The following is an 11,840-nucleotide window of genomic DNA, read 5'->3' on the forward strand; positions in this document are numbered from 1 at the left end:
GCTCCCTGACAGAATGGGGCAAGGTGTTTTGTGCAAGCCCTGCTAACCCACTCCAAGTTAGCACTGATAGGCCACATCAGAGGGGAATGAGTGGGTTGGTGTGTCCCTCTACCAGTGCCCTGGGGGCTGCCAAACTGGGCAGGGATTCCTCCTCCAAGCTGCAGCCTTCCCTGTGCTACTCCATTTTACAGGATCAAGGCAGAGAACTGCGACCCTCCTGGAGATAGCAAGAAATTTTTTTGGCACTTTGACCTGAACTGGATGCTAGCCTAGGCCACTGTGGAGAAATGCCAGGGCTTTAAATCCATGTAGCGCTCCTTTTGTGCATAGCACTAGGATCTCCTGCCAAGGCACAACACAACATGTAGTCAAAAAAAAAGAAAAGATTATCTTTTCAAAAATTAATCTGAGGCAGAGAAGCTTCATTTAGGCACTGCTAGAAAATCGGCACACTGGCTGTACAGTGGAACCGATCTCTCCGCAGGTGGTTTTGAGGCAGTAGCCACGTTTGTGTGGCATGAGGTTTAGCACCACTGGCTAGCCTTRTAGGGCTCCCAGTCCTTGTCCTGGTGCCACCAATGAGACACTGTATTCTGGCCAGGTCTGCTGGCCATACTGCTCTGGCAGCAGCTTCCTACCCAAGAACCACCAGCCTGATGTGACACAGCTCAAACACGGTGGAAGAGTCACTCCAGCCCGTGGACTGCCAGAGCTGACTCCACCAGGGCCATGGACCAGGCAACTGGCCTCTTCCCACAGCTTGGCTGCAGCCAAACCGGCCACCGCAGCTGGGCTGGCATAGCTGATACCCTGGTGACTGTGCTGCAGAGTACCACTTCTGGCCTTTCGCATTCACTTGTTCATTGCGGGAGGTTTGTGGAAGGTTTTGCGGAGGGACTTTTCTACTGAGCAGAGAAGGCTTCAACTTGCCCAAACTGTGATATGAAACTATCATTGTGGCTTGCTCAGTAAATGCCACAGTCCCAGATGCTACAAATGCATCTGAGATGCTGAGCCATAAACAGTTTGCCTTGCAAGCCAGCTGCCTTTTTACTTTTGGTAACATTCTCTGCCTTCCTTGTGGACAAAGATTTGTTGTTTTGTGGTGCTGCACTGCATTTGCATATGATTTAAACCACGATGGGTACATTATCGCTGAACTACTCAAGTGTTCTTCCTTCCCAAACTCAATGACTGCCATGGTAGCCTCTGCTAGCTCAGGGATACTGCACGAAATCAGAGCTTGCAGGCTCCACAGCTGGGCAGCATCTTCTCCTGCTCCAGCTGCAAGGAGTCCTCTGAACGGTGGTGCAGTTCAGAGATGCTGCTGCATGCAGGTATTGCAACTCACAGGCAAAAGCCCGGCAAAAAAGCAAAGGCAGAGTGGYAGGTGAAAGTGTAAACTGCTACTCCCAGCTCAATGCTGCAAGGCTGGGGTTTTTTCTATTTTCACGTCTTTGACTTGCTTTTTTCAGAGAGAAGATGCTTCATCCCCCAAAGTGCCTTTGCATGCAGGTACTGCCCTGCCAGCACCTATTCCCTGCAAAGGGTTTCCCCTACATCCTGGAGGTGGTAGAGGCTTTGGCAAACGTGAGGCCATCCAGGGGAGATAAGTGATGGAGAGTTGTGGGAAAGTTTGACCTGAACCATTGCATAGATAGATTGGAGTGGCCCCTGTCTTGCTATGCTATAATACACTCAAAGCAGTCCCTGGTTTCTACATCTGCCTGTACCCCTGGGTGAAGGAGGATGCTGGATTTCCCACTTTGCTGCAGTTTTGGGGCCATTCCCAGCTTCCATCAAGAGATGTGGCAAATAACTACATTTGACAAAGTGAGATGATACGATCTGCCCAGCAGCTAGCCTCCAAAAGCAGCAGTGAGCACTGTATAAAGGGTCTCTGCTCCTCCTTCTTCTGGGCAGATCATTCCTGGCTGGCACAGATGGAGGTGTGGGAAGAAAAGCTCGTTCCCACCCCCTTACCTCTCCCAATGCAGGACCCCCATCTCTAGTCTATGCCATCAGTAAGAATAGCTCAGAGGAGCCTGACCATATTGAAAACACAAACAAAGCCGAGCTCTAGCAAAACAAAACACTCCAGTGAGCATGCCACACCATTCTCCTTTAGCAGAGAAAAGAGACAGAGCAAACCACAGCCACCAGCTGCTCATCACATTGTCTACAGTACAGCAAGGCTCAGAGATGCTCCTTCTACAGGGACCCTTTGCAGAGCCCGCCTCTGGGTCAGGGGGATCAACAGGCCAAGGATGCTGCCTAGGAAACCCAGGTTCACGGTGGAGACCTCATGGAGGTGATACAGACAGAGGTGCCAAGAGTTGAGGGCTCGGAGGAGCCATTTGCCATCTGGGATAGCTTAGAGCAGCCCCATGACTGCTCTACAGGATGTGCAGGCCAGGGAAGAGCTGGGCAACGAGTCAGCAGAGCTGCAACTTCTGTAGGGTTATGCTGCAGCTGAGAATCTGGCTTTCTTACTTCATCAGCTTTTGAGTTATCTGAGCATAAACTGCTTGATATGACCCTACAGGGAAAAGCGGTTTTTCATGCCTGAATCACTCATAGAACACATACAGTGATTTGGGCAAACTTCGGGGAAAAATGTTTCACCTTTTGGACTTGGCCCWGCCATGGAAATATCTCAAGCCCCCAGATGCTCTGGAGAAAGTTCTGGGTAGGGGGAGAGCAGGGTTAGGTTAGGAGCTGGTGTTGGTGCAAAGGGCCAGAGTTTGGCATTCCTACACCTCCAAGCCTGGGAGATACCTTCCCATCACTGCCCATACTCAAGCTGAATGCTCTCTGTGCATGAACTGATGGAAATCCCAGAAATCAATTTAAAGCCTGGACCACAGTGGCCTTGAGACCTCACTTCTTCACTGCTGACCAATGCATTTTTCTGCGCTCCCCATGACACGTGTGCTGAAGCTCCTGGGAAACAGTAACGTCCCAGATGAAAATCAACCAGAGATCCTTGTGCACAGGGGCATAAGGCAAGGGAGACACCATACATCACCAGATCCACATAGCAACCACCTTTTGTAAATCATGTTTAAGAGCTGGCTTCATCAGTGATAGCTGATAAAAATTTAGGGCTTTTTTAATACCTCCCATTTCAGTTCGGTGTTCAGTAGATGAGCTTCTCACAACTACAACATATGTTGGAGATTAGCAGAACTGGCTTAGATGGCAGGGAGATAAAAATACAGAGAGTGTGTGGGGTGCTTGTCCTGACACATGTTAATTCCCTGAGAACTCAGACACAATGTATCCACAGTTTTGATTGTTTAATTTTTATTGGTTGCTTATCATCACTGTCAAAGAAGAAAAACAAATAAGCCAAATCCTGCTATGTTACTCTGTCTTGCAACAATTACCAATCTTTGATCTTCCAAATTGCTGTACTATCACACAGGAAACATGCATGGTTTTCTAATACAAGGAACTCTGAGGAGGTGTGGAGAAGCCTCTTCCAAGAAGGTGTAAAAAAGTCCTTTTCTCACCCTGGATCCAATCTCACAGGATCGTTTTTTCTTCAGACTCAGCAGAAGTATGATGAGGAGTGTCTACACGGCTGCAGCAGTCAACAAAGCTGCAAGGGAACTCGTGCTCATGTCCTGGTTCAGCCACAGATAGGGTTTGTCACTTCATCTTCCCAGAGCTTCTGGTCCCAGTAATGCAGATGAAACAGCCCCGGGCAGACCAAAGACAGGCAGAAGCCAAGACAGATCCTCACCGGGCTCCTACAGAGAGTGGGAGAGGAGAACAGGAGACATCCAAAAGAGACACTTCAAGAAGCATCAGAGACAGGAGAGAGTGGGGGAAGAGACTGCCAGGCTGCGGGAGTAAAATGAACTGTCAGAAAGGAAACTGAGATGCAGCGTCCAAGGAGGCTGGGAAGGAAGGAGACACCTTAGGATTTGAGTTTGGCAGGGATCTTTGGACAGCTTGCTGCAGCCAGTGGAGGAGAAGGGCACCAGCCCTGGCACAACAGATCCTGGTAGAAGGGAGCCTCTCTCATCTGCAGAGACCCGTGAAGGTGCCAGGCTGCCAGCTGAAAGCCCAGCTGCTATATTAGTTGCAGGAGGGGATTCAGATCAGACTTTAAGCTGGGGGAAGGACTCACAACATTCCCAGAGGTCCTTGGTGGCATCTGTGCATCTCCCCTCTTGTTGCAGAGATCCCGGCTGCTGCATGTCAAAGCCATGCAGTATCTCCAGTATCAGCCTCAGCTCTCCCTTTCCCACTCATACCCRGCTTAGGAAGCCCCTGTTTTCCCTGAAGCCCTAAATTAGAGAAGCTCCCAGGGTTTGAATGCGGGAGTAGGGACTGGAGTGAGCCTGATGGGATGGGCTGGGCTGAGGAGGATGCCTGGAGTTTCCAATAGCAGAGGCAGACCTTACTCCATCTGCAAGCGGCACAGGGCTGCCGCTGGTTACCCAGCTAACCACACTCCCTTCCAAGACCTAGCTGCAAAAGGCCATGGTGAGAGGCAAAACAGAAAGTTCAGTGTCAGGCAAGGGTCTGTTTGGCTTGCAGCTGAATAGCCTGGTTTGCTGAGGCAACATTGCTTATCTGCAACATCCTTTTTATTTTATTACCCTCTGTTGCCTTGTAGATTTACTGGGGAAATTTGCTTAGGCAGTTAGAAAGCCGGGGAAGAAGTGTTGAATACTGAAGTTAGCAAATCTGCATCATTAATCAGTGCTGTGTCCTGATCACAGTGTTGTGCAAGCTGATGGCAGTGAAGTTTGATACTGAAATTACAGTTGCAGGTGATGTGCAGAGGTGCAGCCCAGCTGTTTGCCACAGCTCTACAACTGCTTATTTGCCAAGGACAGAATAGGTTTCCCATGGAGGAGTAGCGGGAGCTTCCCATTGCAAAGACGATCCTAACCCAAAGGTACAGGACTCTTGGTTTTTCTTCTTAAGACTCTGTTTCCAGCACTCCATTCTATTGAAGCACAATTTTAATCTTAAGCTTCTGCTTAAATTCTCCTGGTTACAGTCGTAATTGTAGACAAACATAGCCTGAATCAACATATTGCGTCCCTTACTGATCCCAATGATTTTTAGTCCTTGGTAGGCAAGTCCTTCCTACCTGTCCTTGGGACAGTGAGGCCTTATCCACTGCAGCTCCTTGGTAGCATTGGAAAGGCAGGGTGCCCAGCAGTTGCCAAGCCATGGAGGGGAAAGCACTCTCCCACATTTCAACACAACACCGTTCCAGACAGCAAGGGGAGACGAAGCAGAAAAGCCTCTTGGCTGGGAAGCCAACACTTATCAGCAAACACCTCCAGGTCACACATAATAGGATTTAGAAGAACGYGAGCTCCCCTGCCACACACCCAGCATCATAAAACTTGAGGCCAGAGTGATCTGTAGCACAATGCCGTTTTGAGAAGCTATTATTAACAAATGGCACCGTCTCATTAACACATCTGCTCCAGCGCAAAGCGAAGGCTCGTTCTTCTGTTTGCAGATTGCAGCCAAACTGGCCGAGGGAGACCGAGAGAGGAGTGGCCCCCTGCCAAACCTGCTTGACTCTGCAGCCCTCCTTTCCAGCCAGCCATTATAATGTATATGCTGAAGGCTTTGCTTCAGCGTGTTTTGGGTCAAAAAAAGTAATTTCACAAGCTCAGAAAGAATTTCCCTGGCCAAGAAGCAGGGACAATGTCACAAAGCAGCCCAGGACCCGGGGCTCCTGAAAGCTTCAGAAGTTCTCTCCTGCTTCACATGCTCTAATGCCAAGCAGGACAGAGCTGGGAGCATCTGTGGGCTGTCCTTTGAAGTGAACGCCAAGTCCTTGGCCAAGACAGGCTCCCTGTGCAAAGACACAGGCTCCAAAACCAAACCTCTAAGAACGTGGCACCAGGGGGTTTGAAATGGGCATCTCAGTAAGGTCTTTGAGAAAGAAATGGAGGTCTCATCTGTGTTACAGCTCCAAGGAGGGAGCAAGCCTCTTCCCAAATATGGGACAAATCACATTTATAACTCAATTCAGCCTGTGGTGTTTCTGAATGCAGATGTCACGTGGGAATCATGTTTAAAACCCCTTTTAACCAYTACTCGCCAAGTAGTACTAGAAAAGACTCCAGCTCTGTATGTATCTAATCAGGAGGGTGAGCTGGTTGAGGGCTAACATGGGGAAAAGCAAGCCAAAACAATATAATTTTTCCAATAGCTAAGAGTTTGGAACTACCAGAATACAGCAAAATGGTTCAAAAGAGCATCAATTCTCTCCAAACACAGCACTCTCAAAGCCAGTGTTTCAGGTTGAGGGTTTGAATTTCGATAAAACTATTTACTATTAGTTTTTCTGGGGTTTTTGCTTTCCTGGTAAACAGTTCATGGTTACATGAAACTCTTTTCTGAGAAGTTAATTTTGAGGAAACAGAGAGCAAAAAAGCCCCAGCAACAGAGCAACTTTTGATTGTCTGTTTATAGCTACAYGATGCTTGTGTTGAGGCTGGACATTTCAGGAGGCACAAACCCATTCTGGTGTGTAGGGCAAGAGCCATACCAATGCCACTGCAAGGAGCGCCTGCAGATGAACGGACGCATAGTGTGGGGTCTGGGAAGCAGTTGGATGGGATTATTTGTGGCCATAGACCAGGCATGGAAGCAGCACTGATCGGCTCATCCTGGATGAGAGTCACCCCGCAGCAAAGGCTACATAAAATGGCTGTGGCATACAAATTTGCAAGTTGAATAACACCAAAGACAGGCAAAGGTTTACGGTAAGGAAAAGAGGATTTTGCAGCAGAAGACATTGGGATCTTGAAACAGATTGCTGCACCAGTCCCTCCTAGTTGCATAGACTGTCCTGGTTGCAACGCTTCAGTGGTCACACTCTAGGTTGTGACATTTAGGTGTGTGTACTGGAGGGGATGCAAGGTGACATTTAGGGTTGGAGGAAGTGTGCACAGTTGTCTCCTTCCCAGGGGTGCAGCTGCCTTTCCCCTCCAAGCCAGCAAACTTTGCCCTTCTTCTCCCCCTTGGGGCACGATTTGAGCAGGGGGCTGGACTAGATGATCTCCAGAGATCCCTTCCAACCTCAACCATTCTATGATTCTGTGATTCAAGGGCAAATTTGTCTTGCAAAGAATTTGCCCTAAATGCTTAAAACTTGTTATGAACCTGGGTCTTGAATGGCTCTCATCAGGCAACCTTTGCCATGGGCATTTCTGCTAGCCCTGCCTCCAGTTCTGCCTGACTCACACCTGGGCACTGCCTAATATTAACCCTCTGGTAAGGCTCCTCTGAGAGTCGTGTCCAAAATGCTGCTAGGTGTGCTGGGGATGGTCAAGGCATTACCAGCCAGTTCTTGGCTTGCAATGTTGGAGACATCATGGACGGACATTGCAGGCATCACCATAAGCCCACAGTACGCTGAAGGAAGATCCTTATGGAGAATGAATATGCATCTGGGTTTTATCCCATAAATCACCATTGACATCTTCAGATAAACAGGAAACATAATTATGACTTTGACAATGAAGAAGAATAAATGGAGCTGCTGAGATGTTTAATGCTCAGCAGTGGAAGGAAGAAGGGACTTTTCTACTACAATTTGAAGAATTTTTCCTGGCCAGTCTTTTGACAGATGCATATTTTAATATCATTCAGAGTGCATGCTGGGAACCTTCATTTCCCTGCTTTGTGGGTTGGAGTTAATTAAAGCATATGTTGCTTCTTGGTGTGATTATGCACTTCATGCACTGAATGAACAATTTTCAACAAAGGCATAATCATCCGGGATTTTAATTAGGGGGAAAAAGTTTGTGKTTTTTTTTTAAGGTGTGATTTTAATTCCCTAAACTGGAGACACGCAGAGCAGCAAAACACTCAGTTTCACAGAATGTGAACTCTGCTGCCCATTTCAGTACCAGGGCAAACAAATTCTACTCTAATTGGCTCTAATTTGCATGTCTAAAGTGGTGGTGTGCTTAACCTGGAGAAAGATTTGCACAAGGAATGCCATGAAGTGCCTTCATACACTTGGGGACCAAAATGAAGGGAAAATGCAATTAAAGACACTTTTCCAGCCTCTTCCTTATATTCCTACATGATCTCTGCAACAAAATGGTTATTGCGTGTAGTGATGAGCAGCCACTTGGAAGGGGTTTTTATCTCTGCCATAAACTTGCTTTGCTTCTGGTGTAACAAACCATTTCTGGCTCCCAGCAAAACTTTTCCCTGCCACATTTGATTTACTGTTAAACTCCACTTGCTGATGCCTGTGTTAAAAACAATATTATGGAATTGCAAAGTCAGTCTGGGCAAGCTGAAGGATGTGGTGCCGAGCACCTCAGCCTCAGCACACCTGGGCTTTCTCCCTTTCACCAGCTCCCACTGGAGCTATCTGCCTCTTCTGGAAAGCATGAGGATATTGGAGTGTCTCAGCAAGAAGACTGCTGCAAAAATGCAAACAGAGTAATGTATTTTTATGTAATCTTGTTCCTCAAAATGGAAGATGGTTTGAGCCTTTGCTTGTTTTTTCAATTAAAAAATATCCAGCCGGCAGCAGGTGCCCACCATGGAAGCCTTCAACCCATACACTTAAACTTTGTCACTACTATAATATACCCCTAATGTACACCTCCCTAGGATATACACCATGTGAACATCCCTAGATTTCACAGAAGATGCACTTCCCTAGAACTGGAAATGGCAATACCCTTACTAGTAGGTGACGTGGGGTGCAGAGTTCTGGGCCTTTTTAAGGTCAGCACAAACTGTTCTTCAACATTAGCAAGACTGGTAAGTAAGCTCAGGCCTACCTCAGCCCTTAGGATTTGGGTGACACCTTGCTCCTTTCAGCTAACTGAGAATTTGCCTTGTGCAGTGATTTGGGTCTTTAGAAAGCAGCACYTGGAAGCATTCCCCCAGCCCAGAATATACTCCAGCAAAATGGGAACTATTTCTACAGTGATCTGCAAATATCAGCAGGAGCTGTGCAGATGTGCACTTGCCCATTGCTACTTCCTGCACCGTGGCCCAGATTCGCAGGCAGCACAAAGGAAAGTGCCTCTTGCCACCAGTGTGCTGAGGTCCCAGCAAGCTGGGCTTCCTGGGCAGTGGGCTGCATCCCCCATGGCTCCTTCGCACACTGGTTGCAAGGAGGTGAGCAGCTCTGTGTTTTCATGCTTGCCCAAGCTTTTGTAATAGTTGTGCACTGCAAAAGCGACTTACACCCTGGGAAATTGTGCCATGAGCTTGGTGCGTGATGTTCCATGGGCTTGGGTGGGAAGAGTGGGATTGTAAAATGATATAATTAGTATGAACAACAAAAGCTGGCGTTCTAGGGTAAAAATACGTTTCTCACCTCCCTGTTACACCTGATTTCTCCAAACTTAGCTTTAAACTGCAATTTTTGGAGAAGGCCCTCTCCTGGCCCCTAATCTGGGAAGAAGAGTCCATGATCCACGCAAACGGAGGCCACCAGCTCTTGCAGACTCGCACAGGGCATTTTCTTTGACATATCTTTGCTGCAGTTCTCTTAGGCAGTGTCCGCCTCTGCTTCTTATTACTTGTTGTATCCAAAAAGAGAGGTTTTGTTACCAAAGATGACAGTGTGCGTTTCAGTTTGGGATGGGTTTATTTTGTTGCTTTTATCACAGGAAAGTGTTTCTCTTCTGTTCCATACCTCGCACACTTTGCAAATGCCCACAGTTAAGGGCTCCCTTTGTCTGGGTGCGTTTAGAAGACACACAGCAAGGATGGACACGACAGCTCAGTGTCCTGTCACACAGAGACCACTTATAGTAGAGTTTGGAGAAAATTAAACATGGAGGTTAGCCTTCAAATGAAGGCTCCCTTCAAGATGTTTTACTTGCTAGACAGTAGTGACCCAAGTTATTTCGTAGGTTATAGGACAAACATTCATTATTACTAATAATAAATGGCATCYTTCCTTTCATATGACAATACAGTGGCTATTATTGTTCAATAGTCCTTAGCATTTTCCAGAAAGTGTTTAAATAACTTAAGTTACCTATGTCCCAATGGCAGTCAATGTTTTTCTACAATCAGGATTAATTCATGTGCTGTAGTACAAGCTCTAAGCACGGTCGTGACCAGAGGGCTCAAGCCAGGATGCGTAACCTGTGTCTGGAGCACTGCAACCATCTCCAGTGCCGCAAGCAGCCAGTGCAGCCAGCACGTGGGTGCTGGGGTGCCCACGTTCCCCATCTGAACGTACCACCAGCCAACCCAGGCGTCCAATATGGGCTTACGGTCCTGCTGCTAGTTTGAGCAACTGCCTCAGGTCGCTTCCCATATCACTTTACAGTGTTTCTGAAACAAAAGCACAGATAAAAGAATATACTGACCACCTCCTCCATGTTACCAACACACCGGTCTGCCCGTACCACCATGAAAAACAGGTCTGGAAAGTTAAGACTAAGCAGGAGGCTAAGGCAAATCTGAGGGACATGCTGAGCATGAGAGCGGAGCTTGGTTTCTAATGGGCACAGCTCAAGTCAACACCAGTTACCTAGGTCCTGAGGGAGAGAGGAGGGATACAGCCAGGGAAAAAGCCTACGTACGGGACACCAGACCAAACGCGGCTGTCCGTGTGTCCTGCTCGCCTCTCACCCGAGCCGCCGGAAGGCGGCGACGTGATTGATTTCCTCGCGGGATCGCCCCGAAAGAGGCACAGGCAGGACCTCTTCGAAAGGCACGAAGGACGCRAGGGGACGCCTGGGAGAAAACCGCAGGCCTGATCTAAGCTCCCATCCCTGCCGAGTGGAGGCCAAGCTCCCGCCGCCGCCCGCCCGGCGCCGCCCGGCGCCTCCCGAGACGGTGCTCCGGACCGCGCGGCGGCAGGGCCCTCCCGCGAGTCGCGGGGGGGACGTTATTGGCGACTGACATTAGCATTCAAATTACTTATTGGCAGAAATGGGTTTAAAAATAGGTTTTTATGATAAACAAACTAACCTCATACAGGAAGTGAGCTGCAAATACTGAAAATTAGTGTGCTGTAAGAAGAGCTGTCTCCCCTGCAACAACAACAACAGAAAAAGCTGTTTTTTTYAAAAAAARAAAWYYMWYYTTTTTTTTTTATGTTCTTCCCTTTGCCCAGAAGCTGTAGTTAGAAGCCAGCACGGAAAAGGGGGAGAAGCCGCTCGGGAAGCAGGGCCCCGCGCGCTCCTCGGCCGCGCAGGCGCTCCTCCGGGGAGCAGCGGGTTCGCTCTTCCTTTTGATTTGCAGAGCGCCCAGGTGCGCCGGGCTGGCACGGGCGCCCCGAAAGCCCGAAGCCGCCGGCCTCCTCCGCCAGCGAGGAAAGGGGAGATCGCAAAATAAATAAATAAATAAATAAAGGGGGGGGCGGAAAGGGGAAAAAAATAAAAGCAAAACGCCGTAGGACCGTACGCACGGAGAAACCTCGCCCCGATTTCTGGCGGGAAGCGTCGCCGGGGCGGCCCCGCTGTCCGCGGGCATTTCGGGGGGACGAGCGGCACCTCCGGGGAGCAGCGCCGAGCGCCCGCCGGCAGCTGCGCCCCGGGGCAGGGCCGGGCGCTGCGCCGCCCCGGCTGAGTCGCGAGCCCCGAATCCGAGCGCCGCGGGACTTCAAAAGGTATTTGCTGCCGCCGCCGAAAAGGTTAAGCAGTTTTCCTACCGAAACTCGAGTGTGGGCTGAGAAAGAACATGTTAATGAAGAAAATTTCCCCTGGGCTGCTCTTCTATTATCGCCAAAGCCATCAAGTTTCAGTTTGAGTTATTTGTATTTATTTATAAAAACAAAGATTAAATAAGTGGAGCACAAACGCGAAGCTGCCCGGAGTCTCTGATTTATTGAAACAGAGCAAGCCGTAAGCCCCGCG

The 11,840-nt window shown here is 48.8% G+C and overlaps 1 long non-coding RNA gene across 1 annotated transcript in view; it reads right to left on the reverse strand.

Moving 5' to 3' along the window:
• Positions 1 to 3,289: 3,289 nt before the first annotated feature.
• Positions 3,290 to 11,840, reverse strand: part of LOC146591106 (uncharacterized) — a 34,625-nt gene continuing 26,074 nt past the window's right edge. Inside the window, exon 4 of the long non-coding RNA XR_014896868.1 lies at positions 3,290 to 3,755. This is a non-coding gene — a long non-coding RNA (uncharacterized LOC146591106). The remainder of the gene's footprint in view (positions 3,756 to 11,840) is intronic.

This window comes from Rhea americana, unplaced genomic scaffold, assembly GCF_003343005.1.
Source record: "Rhea americana isolate MKP2758 unplaced genomic scaffold, rheAme1 scaffold_386, whole genome shotgun sequence".
NCBI lineage: Eukaryota > Metazoa > Chordata > Aves > Rheiformes > Rheidae > Rhea > Rhea americana.